Source organism: Periplaneta americana, chromosome 10, assembly GCF_040183065.1.
Source record: "Periplaneta americana isolate PAMFEO1 chromosome 10, P.americana_PAMFEO1_priV1, whole genome shotgun sequence".
Lineage (NCBI taxonomy): Eukaryota > Metazoa > Arthropoda > Insecta > Blattodea > Blattidae > Periplaneta > Periplaneta americana.
The window spans coordinates 130,229,343-130,249,675 of NC_091126.1; the positions used below are offsets into that span (position 1 = coordinate 130,229,343).

The window sequence follows — 20,333 nt, forward strand, 5'->3', positions numbered from 1 at the left end:
CATTCTTTATGCAATTTCCTATAGTTCAATGCCATATGATAAGTAAGGATATATCATCATCATCCTTAGCTCGACAACCCATCATGGGTCCTGGTTGTCCATAGGAGTTTCCGCCATTCATCCCTATTTCTAGCAACACTCATCCAGTTTTTAACTCCAATAGTTCTGGCATTCTCCCTGATAACATCCTCCCATAATAGAGTGATCGAGTATTCCAAGTTCCGATAATCATGTCCTTGTTTCGTGTCCCATGTCTTCATGAATAAGTCCATCCGGCTATTTCTCCATTGGATTTCGTGACAATTGTTTTTTATGAGATGGGGTCGTCAGCCCCAAGCTCAACCATCCGGCAATCCCAGTTGGACGATGATTTTCTGTCGGGGTTTACTCCCTTAGCTGATAAGTCCCAATTATAGCGTCAGGAACTCGCTTTTCGCCCTTGCATGACTTAGCGTTACCCAGGGGCCATCATGACTGGGACATGCATGCATAAGACTTGGTAGGTATAACTGGCATTACCCAAGTTTTACTGGAATATAGTCATCAGCTGACTATACTCCCTTGAGGCCTCCCACCCCTTTGACCCCCAAGGATATATTACTGCATAATATATTTGGATCAACAAATTTAGATCACAATAATAATAATTTTATTATATATGCAAGGCATACCAAAACCAACAAACCTAATCTAACCTGTCACTGATTATTTGGTCTTACAAAAACTATCTACAAAAAAATGTAAAGTTCTCTATCATATTCTCCACTAGACCCTATGCAAATTTAGGTACTCGTGGATTCTCTTTGTCTTCATTAATTCATAGTCAGTGTTTCCTTAGAGAGACTTGAGGATTTTGTTAGCAGTAATGGGAAAGTATTGGTAATTTCATAGAAGTGGTATACTGGTTTCAAAGACAAACCACGAAGCACATCTTAATGACATCGTGCTGAAGGTGCTGTGGTCTGTGCTAAAGAATACAAATAAGCCATTTTAAATTATTTTTCAGAACGTTAATAATAAGGCAGATATAGAAATGTAAAGTATACAAATTTCAATAATCGAGTAGGAGAGGCCTACCTTTATGTAGTAGTGTCATTTTTCTGCTAAATTGGCCTCAATGGAAGTACTGCTTATTGTATTTATGTATTTAATTCGTTTTACTGCTGTTTTTTATTTTTATTAAGTCCTAATGGGCTTTTGGGGGCAACAGTGTACAAGTGGGGGGCATGGACAGGCGGTAGGCCCCAACAAATTCAAAATTACATTCCAAATTAGGTTCAGATATGATTAATACATTACTTTATTAGGTAGAACACAGAACTGAAGTTTGATAAAATCTCGGCTAAGATAAAGGTAAATGTAATTTGTAAGTAATTGAAATATGCAACAATAATTACTTTTAAGAGAAACTAGCACACTGAAAGTTCAGGTGATTTTAGTCATTTTGTATTGATGGTTCAAGGAAAATACTTGTGTTTTATGAATATACTACCATGGCTGTCTCACTGAAATATATTGCCTTAAATATTAAACTTCATCTAAAAGAAAAAAAAAACCTATAAATTCGAGGATTTTAATTTCCAAAACCACCTGAACTTCCCACGCGCTAGTTTTGCCTACTCGTATATGTAGAGACGACAATTCCATGCAAATGCATGTTTTTATAGGAACACAGGACATAGCTCAAACTTAGTACTTATCCATTTCATTACTTTCCGGTTCCAAGTATGTGTACTTTTTACGTGCATATTTGCATGTTTTGGCCTCTTTGGGGATGAAAACATGCATAATGAATGTTTAAGCAATTTTTAGCTTAATAATGCATATAATATACATTATACTCACTTTAAATGCATGTTTTAATGGTTTTGAGTTTCTCGATTTTTATGTCCCTTATTTTAACTTCAGGAATCAGGACTGAAGAAGGAAAAGAAAAAAAAAACGAAATAACAGAAAATTGAAATAAAATGTTAAGATTTTCACAATAAGATGTTAGAGGACCTTTCCCTGGACTGAAGTTCACTTTTACAACATTTTACAGACAATTCTCTATAGACTATGTGTCAAATAAATGGATTTATCACATTGGATATTTTGAGAATTGTAGAGAGGAAATATAGCGGATTCAAGGAAACTGCTGACAAATAATTTAGGTCAAAAGCACCTCCTTTCAAGGAGGTTGTAAATTCTCTCCCTTTTCCAATACTAGTAGCAATTTAGATTCTTCTAAAATTGGAATCATTCGCTAAATTGTCTTTGCAGTGTGTGAACCTCGGAAGTGGTTAATGTGTTTGTTTATTCTGTTTGCACGTGTTAATGTGGTTCTAATATGCTTCCAATTAAAGGTTTTTCCATTCGGATAAAATGTACTAAACAATTTCAAGTCGATCACTATGTTGTATCTGCTTCACTTATTGCAAGAATGCAAAAAAGGAAAGAATCTGCAAAGAATTCCATAGATCCCTTAGTTATGCCATGGGAAAGTGGGTGTAGTGGCAAAAAGCATACTGGACAGGGTCATAAATGCGAACTTGGACTATGGATTCTTTTGATCTGTTACTGTCACATATATGTTCAAGTTTGCACCTATAACTTCTTGCGATGTAGAGATGTGTTTGTCTACAAAAACATATTGACTGACAAGTGCAAGAACCTCACAGAAACCAATAAATTTAGAAATGTTGTTAGGTTATTAACTAGTGTATGCAAAAAGAGTGAAGTGAAATGAAATAAGACATTTGGAACAAAAATGAAAGTGGATATTTTAATGTATTTCTTGCTTGATCGTGCATGTTTTATAGTTTGATAATGCATGAATGCATGCATCTTTTGGAATTTAATAGTGCACGAAATTATCGTCTCTACTTACATGATATGGAAAATTATAATATTCATTCCTATTTCTACTATATATTAATATGACATCAGTTACGATGTGTCCTTCCACACAAAACCAACTGTTTATGCGCATGTTCACGGCAGCTGGAATTTAATACACATCTCTATGAAATTACCGAAGTATGCAGTTCACATGAAGCTCTTACAGCTCCTTCATAGCTAATAGCCTAGTTGTAATTGGTCAGTTTGTGTAGGGTCTACGATATTATCCAAAATTTGATTTTAAATTACTATGAACATGCCCTTTTTAAGTGTTTCAAATGAAATGCAATAAAATTGTAGATGCAATTAGGAAGAGTTTGGAATGTAATGTATTAGATTGTGTGTTTGTGGCCTGTTGCAAAAAAAAAATTCTGTTGAATGTTTCGAACATACTGCAAAATAACTACACAAAGTTAAGAAATTATTGCTGTTGTCAGGATGTCAATACAAAAAAAAAAAAATTCAAGCATTATTGCAAAACTATTGTGATTTGTTGCATCAATAATAACGCAATGTGGCTTACACATTTATATTTATTTCTTTCTGTATTGAACTCCTCTTGACTATTTTAATCTTTCAGAATAAGATACTGGGATAGAAGTGTTGTGTTACTTGGTGGGTATAATTAGTTTAACTTCCTTGCTTTATAGTTATAGCATAATTATAAAGCTTAATAAGATGTTTACAGCAACGTTATACCGGAAAATTTGTTTTATTAAGGTGTTTGTAATAGTATTATATCAGGAAAGTCATGTGTGTAAAGTCCATTGCTTAACATTGTCGGCCAGTTGAAACAGCTGATATGACATTGCTATGTCAGCTGTCAGGGCCTGTAAATCAAGAGGACCATAAACAGCCAACTAGCCAGCTGCTGACCTCACGTCCACATGCTTCAGCAGAGGTGAACGATCATCCAACCAGGAAGTAATATCATGTGGTTAGCACGATGATCCCCCAACCATTATAGCTGGTTCGTGGAACCGAATTTTGCTACCTATCATAGCTCCCCAAATTCATCATGATGCTGGGTGGGCTCTGGTCCCATACACTGGCCGAAATTTCATGAGAAAATTCCTTCCACATGAGGACTTGAACCAGCGTGCATTCTGTATAGGCATGATGCCTTAGACCAGTGGTCAACAACACAGTGCTCCCTCGGGCTAGCATCTCTTACCCCTGTGGATGAGATGCATGGTACGCTTTCTCACTCTCCCTTCTGCACAATGGTGCATATTCAGATATACTCCTTACCCGTTACCCACTTCAGCGAGTGCTGATGACCACTGCCTTAGATGATGACACTATGGCGCCGGGGAGGAGGGGGGAGAGAGAGAGAGACACACACACACTAAGCAGGGGGAGGGGAATGAATGTCCATAATGGGGTTAAATATTTTTGATTTCCAAGTATTAAAACCATTTTTCTTATTACATATTTTATATTATGTTAGTAATAATAAGTAAAAAAGAACATGTAAACAAACTTACATATTACAATCTTACACTCCTGCTGTTGTAACATATTTTTCTGTTGAATGATTCTTCCTTAGCACTTCCTTTCTCACCACACAGAATTTTATAGAAATCTATCTAGATGTAATAAAATTTTACCTTGTTGATTAAGACTGCTATCAGGGTTTGTAGTTACATAAGTTTTGTCACCTGTCCATGAACTATTCATGAAAGATAACATTTGTTCGTTTGGTGTGTTGATTCCCAGTAAGCAGAGAAGAACCTGAAACAGTTTAATATATATTAATCTTGCCTGAGTAGTTACATTCTCTACCTTCCACCATGGTGAACTCTATTTTCGATCCCTGTCTAGGTTACAAAGGAAACTGTGTTGAACAAAGCAGTCATGAGGGGATTTTCTCAGAGTTCTCCCATTTTCCCTCACCATTACCATCAACATTCCACCAAAACTCCACAACTGCCCTCACTCTTGAGGTCCCAAGCCAGGTGTCCACAACAAATAAAAATGGCTGAAAGTTGTACATATTTTTGTAATAAAGACTATTGTTATGTTTTAATGTGGGATATTACTGATTTTAAAATGAGAAATTATTTCTGCTCAGCAAATTCCTTTAGAACTCAAAACGGTCAGCATTTCTGATGTCACCGTTTCAAAAACATAATATACCATGTACATAAAATAATGTAACAAGACTACACAACAATTACTTTGAAACCAGTGAACATATTTTTATTCTGCTTGCTTTGTGAAATTAACAGATGTTGGGAGTTTTGTTACACAATTTCTACATGTGTGCCTCTGATTGCCAGTGCAATGTCTAAACCAGTGGTCCCCAACTCAGAGCACTGTGTCGTCATCAAGCCTTGCCCGCTCGCCTGCGGAAAGTTGTAACAGGGCAGGTAAGACGTTCAGCGGCGGGACCACAATATGAATTTACTGCATAGGTTTATGATTGTTTTCTGATGAAAAAAGATACAGGCCGAGTAGAAATAACTAAATAAACTATCTTAGGCAATTTGAAAAAAATAAAACATTGTAGCCTATTTTCAACAAAGTTAGAAGTTAATAAATTTATAATTACTTTTAGAAATGCAATGTACATTTCATGTTAATTATTCGGGTAATGCATGACAATTACTGTAAATGTGTAAACTGCTTCTGTTAAAGAAAATGTTGAACAAAACACATAAAAACCCTAGGAATAGTAATGCAAAAATTTAACTCCATTCAGTCCACTCAACACTGGCATTAGCACTGATTTTTCGGGATTTGTTTAATTCTCTTTTCCCTCAGCACTTTCTCAACGTTTGGAACTATTGTTTGTATAGTGCATAATGTGACAGCACATTTTAAGTTGTGATCCGATACTTGGCTTCCATGACATGGCTTGTTTATCTTCAAAATAGGAAAAAAATTACTTTTCGCACAGAAATGTGAATCCGAAAATGGATGTCTGTACAATCGGGGAAATCTAAGACATGGAAAGTTCATATAAAAGTCAGATAACTTCTTTTGTTTTTATATTTGTCCTTCAATTCACTATCATAAAGTAAATCAATAAATTCTAATTACAAATAATAATAGAAAATCAAATTGAAAATTTTCCTAGTCTTCAAATCTCGAATCAAATTCCTGGCGCAGATCGTCATGATGTGTGAATATATTCTTCGAAATCCAAAGTCTTAAGAAACTAGTATGCCTATATCATTGTTAATTTTGAAAAATGTGATGTAACTTATCCTTTTAGTTAAGCTAATGTTCCATAATTAGAAGTGGTTTCATATTAAACGCCTTCACTCTGTCATATAACTGTGCAATAATCTTGTTGTTACCTTGTAGAAAACAATTTAAAGCATTCAGATAATTCCATTAAGAAGGCAAGTTCACAAATCCATTTTTTCATTTTTCACTTATGATACAGACTTTTCTTTTTTCTCCATGAATGATGATGTTTCCTCCCTCAGTTCAAAGAACCTATTCAATAATTTGCCACGACTTAGTCACCGTACTTTACTATAATATGACAGATCGCCATACTCGCTATTGCATTCATCAAGAAAGACTTAAATTGACAATGAACGAGACTTTTCGATATAATTGTGTTGGTAGTTTTTCCAACTGGGCTACTTCTATAACACCATTTTGATTTGTTTTGCACATGAATTCTGTTGGTGTATAATGCAGTGAATAGAAATAACTTCATGGGATACATTAATGCTTTTCACTTCGTCCCTTAGATTTTTTATTACACCCGTTTTACTTCCAACTATGGAAGGAGCACCATTGGTTGCCAAGGATATAAGTTTATTCCAAGGAAGTCCAAAATAATTTCTACAGCCTCTACATGAAAATATCGGAACCAGTAGTAGTATCCTTTATGAGAACAATATATGAGCTCTCCTTAATCTGAAGGTTTTCAATAACGCCTCTTACAAAAATCACCATTTGGGGATTATCGCTTACATAAGTATTTTCATCTACTGCCAAAGAACAACAAATGACAGACCGACAAATAATTACTAGTTGCACCTGAACGTCCTCGGCTAGACCTCGGATGGGATGCATCACGGTGGAAGGAGACAAACTGATAGATTCAGACTCCTACACTAGAGAAAGTTCTTCAGTTGTAATTAAACATTCTTCAAATTTTCAATCTTTAAAAGGTTTATAATATCGTACTATTACAAGTGAAATTTTATAACTGAGTCGCACAGCTGATTCACTAACATTGTGATCTTAAACAACTTCTAGCTCAGTTTCCTTCAATTGTCGAATTAATGCTACACGCTCTTCTCTTCGTATCTGCCATATTCGTTACTGTGAGTTGTATAATGCATCTGTACATTGTATATCTTCAGTGTGGCCTACGTTTTAATTGTCTTCTGGTCCTCACATCTGTTGTTTGAATGGGTAGCAAGAACCGCCTCTGTTCACTACAACGCAACGTCACAAACCGGTCCTCTGCCCGGAACAGTAAGCATGCATCAGCCAAGCACTGCCCATGCCCATTCATACGCGAGTTGATGATCACTGGTCTAAACTGTTACACAACTTTCATCTTGTACAAAATCTAATATAACATTTCACTTCTTGTAGGTAAAAGTAGACAAAATGTTGTCTTGCATTTGTAAATAAATTACACTTAAAAGGCGATCTCATCTTCTTTCTTATGCTTTCACTGATGAACAATAGTTTTTAATGTGACTGTTAGTGTACTAATTTCATCTATTAAATATAAGAGTAATAAAGATAGTATTGTAACAATACTAGTATTACTGTGGGAGTAATAGTTCATGCTAGTTCAATCACACTGTGTACTTTATAACTAGAGTTAGGAAAAAGTATTGCTTATAGTTAGTCTTGCGATGTACTATACTTAATGTTTACACGCAGAATATCTGTGCACGCTTCACTGGGCAGCTCACAGTAATGCCAGAGCACAGCGTAGTATAGCGCAGTCAAAAGTAACACAACAGACTAACGACTTAGATGTATGTTAAGAATGCCACGACCATAATTAAGTAAGACAGAGATTCTAAGAAAATATGTTGACCAGTAGGGACAAAATGAGTTTTCCATTCATGACTGTGAACTCTTATAAATTGTGTGCAGTGAAAGTAGTATGTTACATAGCTTGTAACATTAGGAAACATAAAAATAGTAATAAATATACAAGTCTTTGTGACAGAAAATGTCAAGTTACCTAGGCACAACAAGAGTCTATATTACTATTAAGTGAAAGAATGTTTTCTATTATTGCAGTGAATTTGCTGCTAAATAAATTGCAGAATGAGAAACTGTAAGGGTTTTTGGGAAAGTACACATGGAGGAAAATTCTTATAGAATCAACACTCTGGAAGAATTATGTATAACGTTCACATGGCCAATGTATTACTGAAGTGAAAAATAAATTAAAAGATAAGAAAATTTGGATATGAAAGTATGGACTCAGCCGGATGCCACATTGCTGATGTAGTTGTAGGTGATTAAGCACAGAAGGTGCCGATAGATCTATGTTATAACCAATGAAGTGTTATACAAGGTTATTTATTTTTACCATACATGAACTATTTAATGCTATATGTTTGCTTTCGCCATCATGTATGCTATATGAAAATATCTTGCAAAAAAATTTCATATGCTGCAACCTACATGAGCAAATCGGCAAAGTTTCTTCAACAGCATTATCCGAATATGATACACATGAATGTCTTGCACATACTTGTAGAAGAGGTGAGAGCACAATTTCCTGACGTTGACAGACTAATGTTACAAAAGGTGTTTGTTAAGGCACCGAATCGTATTTATGAATTTATAAAGCAGTGTGCCGATGGGAAACGAGGTTGAAAGCATGCAATAATATTACCCTGTCCATTTCCAATCAGTAAAGAAGGTGATTCAATCATTTGACTCAAGTGATGTAACAATCAAAATATCCCAAGAAATAGTTAATGATGCAGCCATTGAATATAATATAAATTATAGTTAGTCGAATTTTGGGTTTTTCCAGCTATTGTATAGTCTTAGAAACAATGAGTGCAGAATTTACTTCTCAAATAACACTGATTATTAATATTGTTCATAATCTGAATAGTGCTGAAGATGAGTTTGAGAAACGCATAGGCCTATGTACAAAAACGAAAAAGATCTCATCATTACACAAATAAATACTAGGTAAATTGACAATGATTATTAATTTACCATTAGTTTAGAAATATAATGCCAACACAAAATGAAAAGTACTTAATAATCAGTTATTTCTCTTGAATCAGTTGTACTGCTGCCAGCATCAGACTGTCTATCGTTGTTCAACCCCATCCTATGCCACACAAATATACTACATTGCATAGTTAGCAGATAGTAATACTTTTTCCTAACTATATTTACAACACACAGAAACACACATTGCATTAGTGAACTTTAAGAAATCTTTACGTAGCTGTGTTGGAAAGAGTGGATGAAGCAAGAATTATGCTGAAACTGATCAGAAAGAGGAAAAGGAATTGGCTGGGTCACTGGTTGAGAAGAAATTGCCTTCTGAAGGATGCACTGGAAGGAATGGTGAATGGGAGAAGAGTTCGGGGTAGAAGAAGATATTAGATGATAGACGACATTAAGATATATGGATCATATGAAGAGACAAAGAGGAAGACAGAAAATAGAAAAATTGGAGAATGCTGGGTTTGCAGTGAAAGACCTGCCGTTGGGCACAACACTATGAATGAAAGAATGAATGAAGAAAGTTTTTGTCGTGTAAATCGAAATAAGTTATTAAATATATTAGTTAATGATCAAATTCCACAAGAAATTATTCAGAATATTTATAACTTGTACAAGAAAACTTTAATTTCAGTTAAAAGTGGGGACACGCTATCATAATGGAAAAGAGATCTTTACTGGTGTGAGACAAGGATGTTCACTTTCACCCCTTCGTTTCAACATACACATGAATGCAATTATTAGAGAATTCAGAAATACACGACATGGTGAAATACAGTAAACCGAAATTTATCTTAAAATATTTTTAATTTTTACATGTAATTTGGCATTATTAGCTACCTTAGAAACAGATTTACAAAGATTGTTGTTTAGTCAATTGTTCAAAGACAGGTCTGAGCCTCACAAGTGACACCAAGAAGGCACCACTTATGAGGCAACTAGGCCAAGAGATAATGGGGTAGGGTGGCCAGTTCATTTCTCCCTTCATTGCATATATCGCTGACTAGCTACATATTACACTAATCAGACTTCAGATGCATAGAAACAATTGTTCTTCCTCTGACACATATCATTACAAAGATTATAAATTAAAAATTAATAGCTGAAAAATATTGTATGGAAAATGTTACTACTTACAAATGGCTTTTAGAGAACCCTGAGGTTCATTACCACTCTCGGTCCCTATCCTGAGCAAGATTAATCCAGTCCCTAGCATCATATTCCACCTTCCTGAAATCCATTTTAATATTATCCTCCCACCTATGTCTCGGCCTCCCCAAAGATCTTTTTCCCTCTGGCCTCCCAACTAACACTCTGTACACATTTTTGGATTCACCTATGCATGCTACATGCCCTGCCCATCTCAAACATCTGGATTTAAAGGTAAAAAAGGTAAAGGTATCCCCGTAACATGCCATGAAGGCACTTGGGGGGGCATGGAGGTAGAGCCCCATGCTTTCCATGACCTCGGCACTAGAATGAGGTGGTGTGGTCAGCACCACAGTCTGACTGCCTTTTACCCCCGAGAAAGACCCGGTACTCAATTTTATATAAGGCTGAGTGAACCTCAGGGCCATTCTGAAAGTTTGGCAACGAGAAGAAATCCTGTTACCACCTGGGATCGAACCCCGGACCTTCCAGTCCGTAGCCAGCTGCTCTACCAACTGAGCTAATGTTCCTAATTATATCAGGTGAAGAATACAATGTGTGCAGTTCTGCATTGTGTCACTTTCTCCATTCTCCTGTAACTTCATCCCTCTTAGCCCCAAATATTTTCCTAAGAAACTTATTCTCAAATAGCCTTAGCCTCTGTTCCTCTCTCAAAGTGAGAATCCAAGTTTCACAACAATACAGAACAACTGGTAATATAATTGTTTTATAAATTCTACATTTTAGCTTTTTTGGGAGCAGACTGGATGACCAAAGGTTCTCAACAGAATAATAACAACAGGCATTTCCCATATTCTTTCTTCCGAGTGTCATTTATATTTGTTACTGTTGTTCCAATGAAAATATCAACTGAAGATACTAAAATAATGGCTTCGTCTGGTAAGGACCAGTAGACCTACCAAGCAAAGTAAGTATGCATAATAACATTTTAGAGAGTAAATCAATTTAATTATATTGGTTTCACATCATTTTAAACAGAGTTATATGTTTAGACAAGGTTGCAAAATTTAATAAATCTGTGGGAATAAAAAAATAACGTAATGAAACTCTTGCTGGTTCAAAGAAACACTTGCACCTGCTTATACAATACATTGGTGCTACCTGTTTATACTATGGGAGAAAAGCATGGATCCTACAAATAAGTGATGAAAGCAAATTACAACTAGTGAAATGCGGGTCATACTTCAAACATCAGGCTATACCAAATAGAACCATTTAAGAAATAATGGAATCTTATAAGAAATAGAAATGGTGGTAGATTACATCCATCAGTATCAACAAAACTGGCATCAACATGTGAATCACATGTCCAGATCCAGAATCCCTAGGGCAATTTAAATTACTCACCAAACAGTAAAAGATCTTTGGGCCATCCTAGAAAGAGATGAAAGGAAATTTCTTGTAGACCATAGGTAGTTCTTTCAGGACTACAACATGAAAGGAAGATTATGTCTGTCTGTCTGTATGTATGGATGTATGTATGTATGTATGTATGTATAATCAGCAGTCCAAAGATTGGTTGGAACATTATGAATGGCACCAATAAGACAAGACATCGCTCATTAGGCAACTAAGCCAGGTGATAACTGTGCCGGGTGGCCAGTTTCTCCCCCCCCCCCCCATTGCATACATGACTGACTAGAAACATATTTCACTAATCAGACTAATGATGTATGTAACAATTGTTCTTTCTCTGAAATATACATGATGAACTGTAAGTATGTCATTATTTTCGGGGGGGGGTTATTCTTTGAGATGTTTAAAACAAAAAAGGTTTAATAGAATTTTGCTCGTTTTTCCTTCCTTTCCGAGATAAAAATGGTTTTGTATGAAACATTTCATAGTGTGTTCTGGGAAAGCCATAGATTTAATTCTCAATATGCTCAGTCAATTTAAGAGTGCAGTGTATTATAACAATAAATGATTGAAAGAATTTTAGTTTTGTCCTTTAAATATGCAGAAATTTGATTCCAACAAATGTAACATTTTAAAATTCCTTTTCAGAACTAAAAGTTACAGGGAAACCGTACAAAGACTTGTCAATAAATTCAGGGAAACGGGGCCTATTCACGATGGAAAGCGAAGAGTAACATAATCTTCTGATTTAACTATGCGATTTTTATCTATGGGAGAACTTGGAATATAAAGTGTATGCAACAAACCCCCATACATTGGAAGAACTAAAAAACATCAGGCGAGAATTAACTCAATTTCGGATACTGAATTCTCGAGTGTGAATGAAAATTTCCTGAGAAGATGCCAGAAATATGTGGATAGAGAAGGACATTTCCAACATTTCTTATGATAAGGTATGTGCTTATCATCATTGTAATTGTAACTATGAGGACATGAAGTGGTTGTGGGGATATTATAACTGTTTCGGCAGAAGTCTGAGATGCTGCAGCCAGCATGCGAGCAGGAGTGTGAAAGAAAAGCACTGCAATTACTTAGTCACCAGCAAAAATTAGTGTCATTACATATTTCTTTTGATTAAAAATACATGAATAAAATGTTCACTTTTGTATTCATTGTCTAGTAATTTCGTCAATCCTATATTAAATAAAAGCAGTGAAATACTAGAGACTTGTCAAACTTCTAAGTTAATTTTTTTCTATTTTATCTCAATTTGCCCCATGTATCTTTATTTTGGAGCTTTTGTACATATCCTTAATGACATCAATTAGATGTAGTGGGATACCTCGTTTTGCCATAATAATGCCACAGCAAGGATATATTTACTTTATCAAATGCCTTAATATAATCTACAAACAAAATTTGTCTCTCTTGGTTGAATTCTCTGTTTTTTTATTATTTGTTGTAGTACGAAGATGTTGTCACTACAAGATCTCCCTGTTCTAAAACCTGAATGCTCTACCAGTAATATTGCTTCTAATATTCGTTTTAACCTTCCTATCAATATTTTGGAATACAACTTATATTCAGTATTCAGTAGACATATGCCTCGATAATTTTCACATTTTGAGCAGTCTCCTTTTTTAAATATTGGCTTTACCACTGAAATTCTCCATTCCTCAGGTGTATTTTAATTTGTCTAGATTCGATGGCAATTCGGAAGGCAGTAGTCTGCTAGCATTTGCGTCAAGTGAGAGAGATAGAGAGAGCAAGGCAGCGTACAACATTGTCACATCGTACTTCACAAGCACATGCAATACAAATAGCACAGGAGAGAATTTAAATTATCAAAAGACAATAATGACCTTAGCCATTGATTACTGTAAGCATGACACCAAACAAACCCTCTTCCCTTCACTAACAGTATCCTTTGCACGGTTCTCAATCCTACACCACATGCTTCTGCAGTCGTTTCTTGCGCGTTGACAATGTTGTAGCCAGCATCAAGATGGCCGGCAGCGTTCTGCTCTTCAACGTTTTTAAAATAATTATACATCTTAAACACTATTTTCCGTGCCTGGCTGTGTAATATTTGTCTTTTTACAGTCTCTTATTTCATTTATTTATCGTACACAGTAAATGTTAGTTTTACTTATTCAATGTATTGAAACACTCACACATGAACAAAGGAACTCGGGAAGTACTTGTTATAGACTGATTCTCATTGGTTCTACTGTAAAGCTTATGACGTCAAATATCAGAAATGCTATGGCGCATATAGCAGCTGACCACCTTCCAAAATGCCGTCTAGTCTAACACATATTTAAGAGACCTAGGAATCTAAGTTAAAAATTTTTGGGTGCATATTTTATTAATTCGTTGTTGATACCATCGCTTCCTACTGCTTTCCTATTTTTTGTTTTTCTTGTTGCTGAATCTAGTTCTTCAAATTCTATGGGATCTACATTACTCATTACTTCATTATCCAGTTGTTCTTCGTTTAATGGTTCAATCCACAACTTCATAGAATTCTAACCATTCTTGATGTTTAATTACATTGATATTTGCGTATCCCTCTCTGTGTTATTTAAATGTCTTATAATATTATTAGGGAAAGGAGTATGACAAGGATGCCCTTTATCATCTACCCTTTTCAATATCTATTTGGGGATTTGGTGAAGAACTGGTTTCAGAACATGGGAGGGGTAAAAGTAGGAGGAATAAGAATAAAGTGCATAAGATTTGCTGATGATATGGAGTTGTTAGTAGAAGAGGAGACGATACTAAGGGATATGCTACTCGAGCTAAATGACAGCTATGAGCAGTATGGGATGAAGATAAATGCAAACAAGACGAAGACCATGGTTGTCGCAAGAAAAATAAAGAAGGTAAACTTGCGAATTCTAAATGAGGCAGTAGAGCTAGTGAACAGCTTCAAATACTTGGGATGCATTATAAGCAGTAACATGAGCTGCAGCCAGAAAGTCAAAAGCAGGATAGCAATTGCAAAGGAAGCTTTTAACAGAAAAAGGAGCATCTTCTGCAGATATATGGAAAAAGAACTAAAGAAGAGACTAGTGAAGTTCTTTGTGTGGAGTGTAGCATTGTATATTTTATGGGGCAGAAACATGAACATTACGACGAAATGAAGAAAAACGAATAGAAGCATTTGAAATGTGGATATGGAAAAGAATGGAGTGTGTGAAGTGGACAGACAGAATAAGAAATGAAGTTGTGTTGGAAAGAGTGGGTAAAGAAAGAATGCCGCTGAAACTGATCAGAAAGAGAAAAAGGGATTGAGTGGGTCACTGGCTGAGAAGAAACTGCCTACTGAAGGATGCACTGGAAGGAATGGTGAATGGAGAGGAGTTCGGGGCAGAAGAAGATATCAGATGATAGACGACATTAAGATATGTGGATCATATGCAGAGACTAAGAGGAAGACAGAAAATAGGAGAGATTTGAGAACGCTGGGTTTGCAGTGAAAGACCTGCCCATGGGCAGAAGAGGTATATATGTATAATGTTATATGCAAATTCTTGCCTGCCATGGATATCACTCTCGATTTTGGTAATAAAATTGTCCTCTCCATCTTTACGAGCTTTTATGCATAAGTTACAACTTCTACATTCAATTATTTGTTAATATAATAACATTCCATTTATCCCTATTATATATATTAATTTGAACTGCAGTATAACAATTGTTAGGCATAAAATACTTATGTTATTGAATGAATGTATAGCAGTCAAGATTCTTTCACTAATGCCTTTCATCTAACAACATAACGAACAAATTCAATAAAACTCACTTGGAACTAGTGGAGGATATTCAAAACTTTACATCAATCATTATGAACTACGAAAAAATTTAAAATTAAGCAATCAGCGAAACTTTAATGCCTTGGCAACATAAATGGGTCAAGTTGTTTTGCCTACCATGATTACATCTATTTGGATCATAGCCAGTAAGAAGTGGGCATCAGAAAAAAGAAATAACATTTAGGTATGAGAAATATTGCATAAAAATACTTACTGATTTTGTTTTATTTGTATTTTAGACACCAAACACAGAGGCAGAATGGACAGAAGTTGCAGATGAGTTTGAGAAGAAGTGGAACTTTCCCAACTGTATTGGCACTATAGATGGGAAACATGTAAATGTAAAAGCACCAGCAAATAGTGGAAGTTTGTACTTCAATTACAAACATACACATAGCATAATATTGTTAGTAGATGCCAATTACAGATTCACATATATCAATGTTGGCGCACCTGGACGTGATTCAGATGGTGGAGTTTATCAGAACTGCTCCCTTTCAAGTGCCCTTCAAAATAATACACTGAACATCAGTGGCGGCTCGTGGGTATTGAATTAAGGGGGGGCTGCATACAAAAATAAACCAAGCAACTTACTTTTTTAAAGATTAGTTCCATGCGCCTTATCTTGTAAGTTGTGTTTAAATGAGACAGGCTCATGTCAGTAGATTTACTGGCATTTAAAAGAATCCTGCTGACAAAATTCCGGCACACCGGCGACGCTGATATAACCCCTGCTGTTGCAAGTGTCGTTAAATAAACCATAATTTAATTTTTTTATACGCAGATTTGAACCTTAGAAATATCTAACTGGCGATGTTGTAGTTGGTTGTATAATATATCTACATGATACATCAATAAATGAAAAAAAAAAAAAAAAAAAAAAACTGAGCCAGAAATTGAATTCAGGATATTCAATAATACGCACCAGGGTGCTTGCCTCATTTTTTGTGATGTTAGATGTTTCAGATTCCATTATGAGAACATTCTAGCAATGGCTCCTTCTTCTCATAAACAACATTTACTGGTCTTATTTTAAATCCATCTTGTTGCCCCAGCTGATGGAATTGTCTTTGAAACACATTAATCTAATACAGACTGTGTGTAAATTGAGAGAAGAAAGCAGGGATACTGGATAAATTAGCAAAAAATATGCGCGGCTTTGTATTTTGTTTAGCAGCTCTTTCCATTGTGAGATTCAACTGATGGGCACTTAATTTCACATTTCTCCTGAATTGTTAAGGTACAGTTGGGACGTTCGTTCTGTGCCGGTGAGAATCATATGGTAGCTAGCCAGTGAGCCTACTCTCTCGCGCATGCGCAGAATATGGCAAGTGGCCAGTCTCGCAGAAAGCCTTGGCTGTGTAACATCGTCCTGCCACGTGCGTGATAATTGCTGTTTGTTAGTTTAGTTAGTTCATATTCATATTGTTTATTTATTATCGTGGCAAATTGCAGTTGTGTGTGTTTGTGTAGAATAAAATGCCTCCTATTCAGTCTAAACTTGGCGCAAAAACACTGCATAGCCAAACTCGGGAAGTTGTGAACAATATACATTCTTTCATGAAGAGTGAAGCAGCTTCTGGAGACTTTTTAATACTGCTGAAAAAGGTGCAAGAACGAGTGAGTGCAGCAACTAAAGTGCCCGAAAGAACAATAAGAAAGATAATTAAAGAAGGGAAACAGTGTGAGGAAGAAGGGATCTCTTTTGGAACGCCTGGTAAAGTTCATCATGTACCGAAACGCATCACAGATGTTGATGATTTTGATACAAGAGTTATACAACAGACAATTTATAATTTTTATATAAATGACAAAACAGTGCCCACTGTCAGTAAACTGCTACCTAAACTAAAAGATGCCATAAACTTTAACGGGGGTAGTACAAGTTTAAAGATCATTTTACGTGATACGGGGTTTAAATGGAAGAAGACAAGAAATAATAAAGCGGTATTACAGGAAAGGCATGATATTCGAGAACAGCGCGTATCATATTTACGCGCAATAAAGAAATACAGAGAAGAAGGTAGGCCTCTAATATACGAGGATGAAACGTATATTCATAGCACGCATACAAGACCAAAAATTTGGAGTGATGACAAAACCTCAGGTTTACTGGCGCCTATTTCGAAAGGACCTAGGCTTATTATTGTTCATGCAGGGGGTCGAGCGGGTTTTGTACCTGGCGCATTTCTGATGTTTAAATCGAACAGGAAAACTGGAGACTACCATCATGAAATGAATGCCAACAATTACCAGAAGTGGATAACGGAAAAGTTGATTCCGAATTTGCCCCCTAGATCTGTTTTTATAATAGATAACGCACCTTACCATAACGTGCAGTTGCATAAAGCTCCCTCAAGTAATTCAAAGAAAAGTGATATGCAGGACTGGCTTAGAAGAAACAATGTGCAGTTTCAGGAAAATATGCTGAAAGTGGAGCTTTACGGGCTCATTAAAACACATAAGCCACTTCATAAAACTTACGTGATTGACAATCTCTTAGCTATGAATGGACACTGTGTACTCAGATTGCCGCCGTATTCACCTGAGCTAAATCCATTGGAATTGATTTGGGAAGATATAAAGCAGTGGGTAGCCGGTCAAAACACAACTTTTAAATTAGAGCAAGTGATGAAATTGTGCCAACAACGGGTTGATGACATCAGTGTAGAAAAATGGGAAAAAGTATGTGAACATGTTGAAAAAATCGAAGATTAATATATTGAACAGGAAGGAATTATGGAATTATGGAAAATGTAATTGAAAGCTTCATAATTCCGGGTGGAGACAGCAGTAGTGAAAGCGACGACGATGAAGATGATGATCATAACGAAAATCACGACGACAATGGTGGTGATATATCTGGTATCGAAAGTTTGTCTGATGAATAGATATATTGATTGCGTCTGTTTCTCTTCATTGCTATATAATTGAACCATGGATATCATGTTATGTTTATAATCAGTTCGTATTTATTATGATAACACGTGTGATGTGATAAGTGATACTGGACAACTGTGAGTGGAATGCGCCGTTCATCGCACATCCTGGAACCAACTGCGCATGATGATGTCACTACACGCTGCAGATCCCAGCCGAGGCGGTAAGTCACGTGTTTCTATAAACTCACTCTGTTGCTCAAGTAACCAAGCACACCGGCACAGAACGACCGTCCCAACTGTACTGAACTGAATAGACTGTAAATATTGTACAGAATTAAACATTTTTGCACTTGTTATACTCACAACATTAAAGAAAATGTATTTAAAACTGCACACTACTGACAAGCTGCTGCAAATTTTGCAGTGCCTGGAAACTCTGGATTCATTGCAAGGGGAAGGAGGGAGGAGGGGTAAAACTAATGCACAAAGCATCCGAGACGAGACTGGCAGCTCCAGGGGAGGAAGTGACTTCACCCATAGTCCTTGTCTCTGGTTTCCCTCTGGCAGCACCAGGGGAGGAAGTGACTTCACTAACGATTGCGTGCATGTCATTGAGAGCGAAATTTTTTAAAAAATTCGAGACGCTAAATAGAGACTCTATAATAAATGTTTTTCACAACATAAAACGAGACAAGAACCACAAATGTCTGGGGGTGCTGCAGCTCTGCAGCCCCTCTTCGAAAGCTGCCCCTGCTGAACATCCCATGCGCAAAACCATTGTCTGGAAGAAACACACCTGTGTCCTACGTAGTATTCACAGATGATACATTTGTTTTAAAGCCATACATAATGAAACCATTTGCTAACAGAAATCAAAGTGTTTCAGAAAGAATATTTAACTACCGCCTCTCACGTGCAAGAAGAATTGTGGAAAATACCTTTGGACTTATATCTGCACGATTTCGTTACCTCAGAAAAACAACAGAACTATCACCAAAGACAGTGGAAAGAATTGTTTGTGCTGCTTGTGTTTTGTACAATTTCTTAACATCACAAACACAATTAACATCATTGTATGCACTACAAGGCACTTTTAATGTCGAAAATCAGGATGATACCATCACACCAGGAAGTTGGAGGAATGAGGATGCAACTATGGTGCCCATGGAAAGAAATGTTGTTAATCACAATCCTGACGTTTTGGCAAAAATAATAAGAGAAGAATTAAAAAACTACTTTTGTTGCGAAGGTCAAGATGACTGGCAGTGCAATTATATTTGAATGACAGTCGAAGACATGTAGGTTTATTGATTATGATCATGTTTATTATTATTATTCCCATACGACATATGGAAAATCGTTTTATTTGCATTTGTTTTCAATGATTCGTGTAAATGATGTTTTGATTCGTGAAAATAATGTTTTAAAACTCCACTTCTTGTAAACTGTCAGGAATTTCATTTCCTGATTGCCATTGTAAGTTGGTATATTTGTTATAAATACAATGTATACAATACATTTCGTATTATTAATGTGCACTTACAATTGAATCGATAGTTTCAATGTCGCATGAGTAATGAAACATGAACTGCATTGAGTCAAAAAACTCCTACTTCGTCTGGTATGTTTGGTTTGAGCTGCTGCTGGATTTAATCTTCATTTTTGACCGCTCTTTACTATATTGGACCTGAAGAGTATGTAATTTCTTCTTAATGTCGTCTTTCGACATTTGCATTTCGACAGACATTTCTTCTAAAGCTGACCGCCTTTTATTTTTGTTGTGATAGTCGACGCTTTGGATATTCCATACACATTCTCTAGGTTCAACTAACTCTATCAATTTTTTTATTTTTTTCTCTGTCCCACTTTGTATTAAAGACTGACATTTTCTGTATCAGAATATACGAGTATTTGTATTGCCTATGTGTCTAGTCACATTTCGTGCTAAAAGAATTAGTTGTGTTGCGTTGGTAACTATACTGTTTTAAATTATGCTACGATTGCCGAAAAAAAAATAATTTCACTATCGTCATAT

At 35.9% G+C, this 20,333-nt stretch overlaps 1 long non-coding RNA gene across 4 annotated transcripts in view; it reads right to left on the bottom strand.

Moving 5' to 3' along the window:
* Positions 1-2,971: 2,971 nt before the first annotated feature.
* The window catches only part of LOC138708029 (uncharacterized), a 34,855-nt gene continuing 17,493 nt past the window's right edge, over positions 2,972-20,333 (bottom strand). For all 4 annotated transcript variants that reach the window (XR_011334544.1, XR_011334542.1, XR_011334543.1 and 1 more), the window contains one exon: positions 2,972-4,614. This is a non-coding gene — a long non-coding RNA (uncharacterized lncRNA). The remainder of the gene's footprint in view (positions 4,615-20,333) is intronic.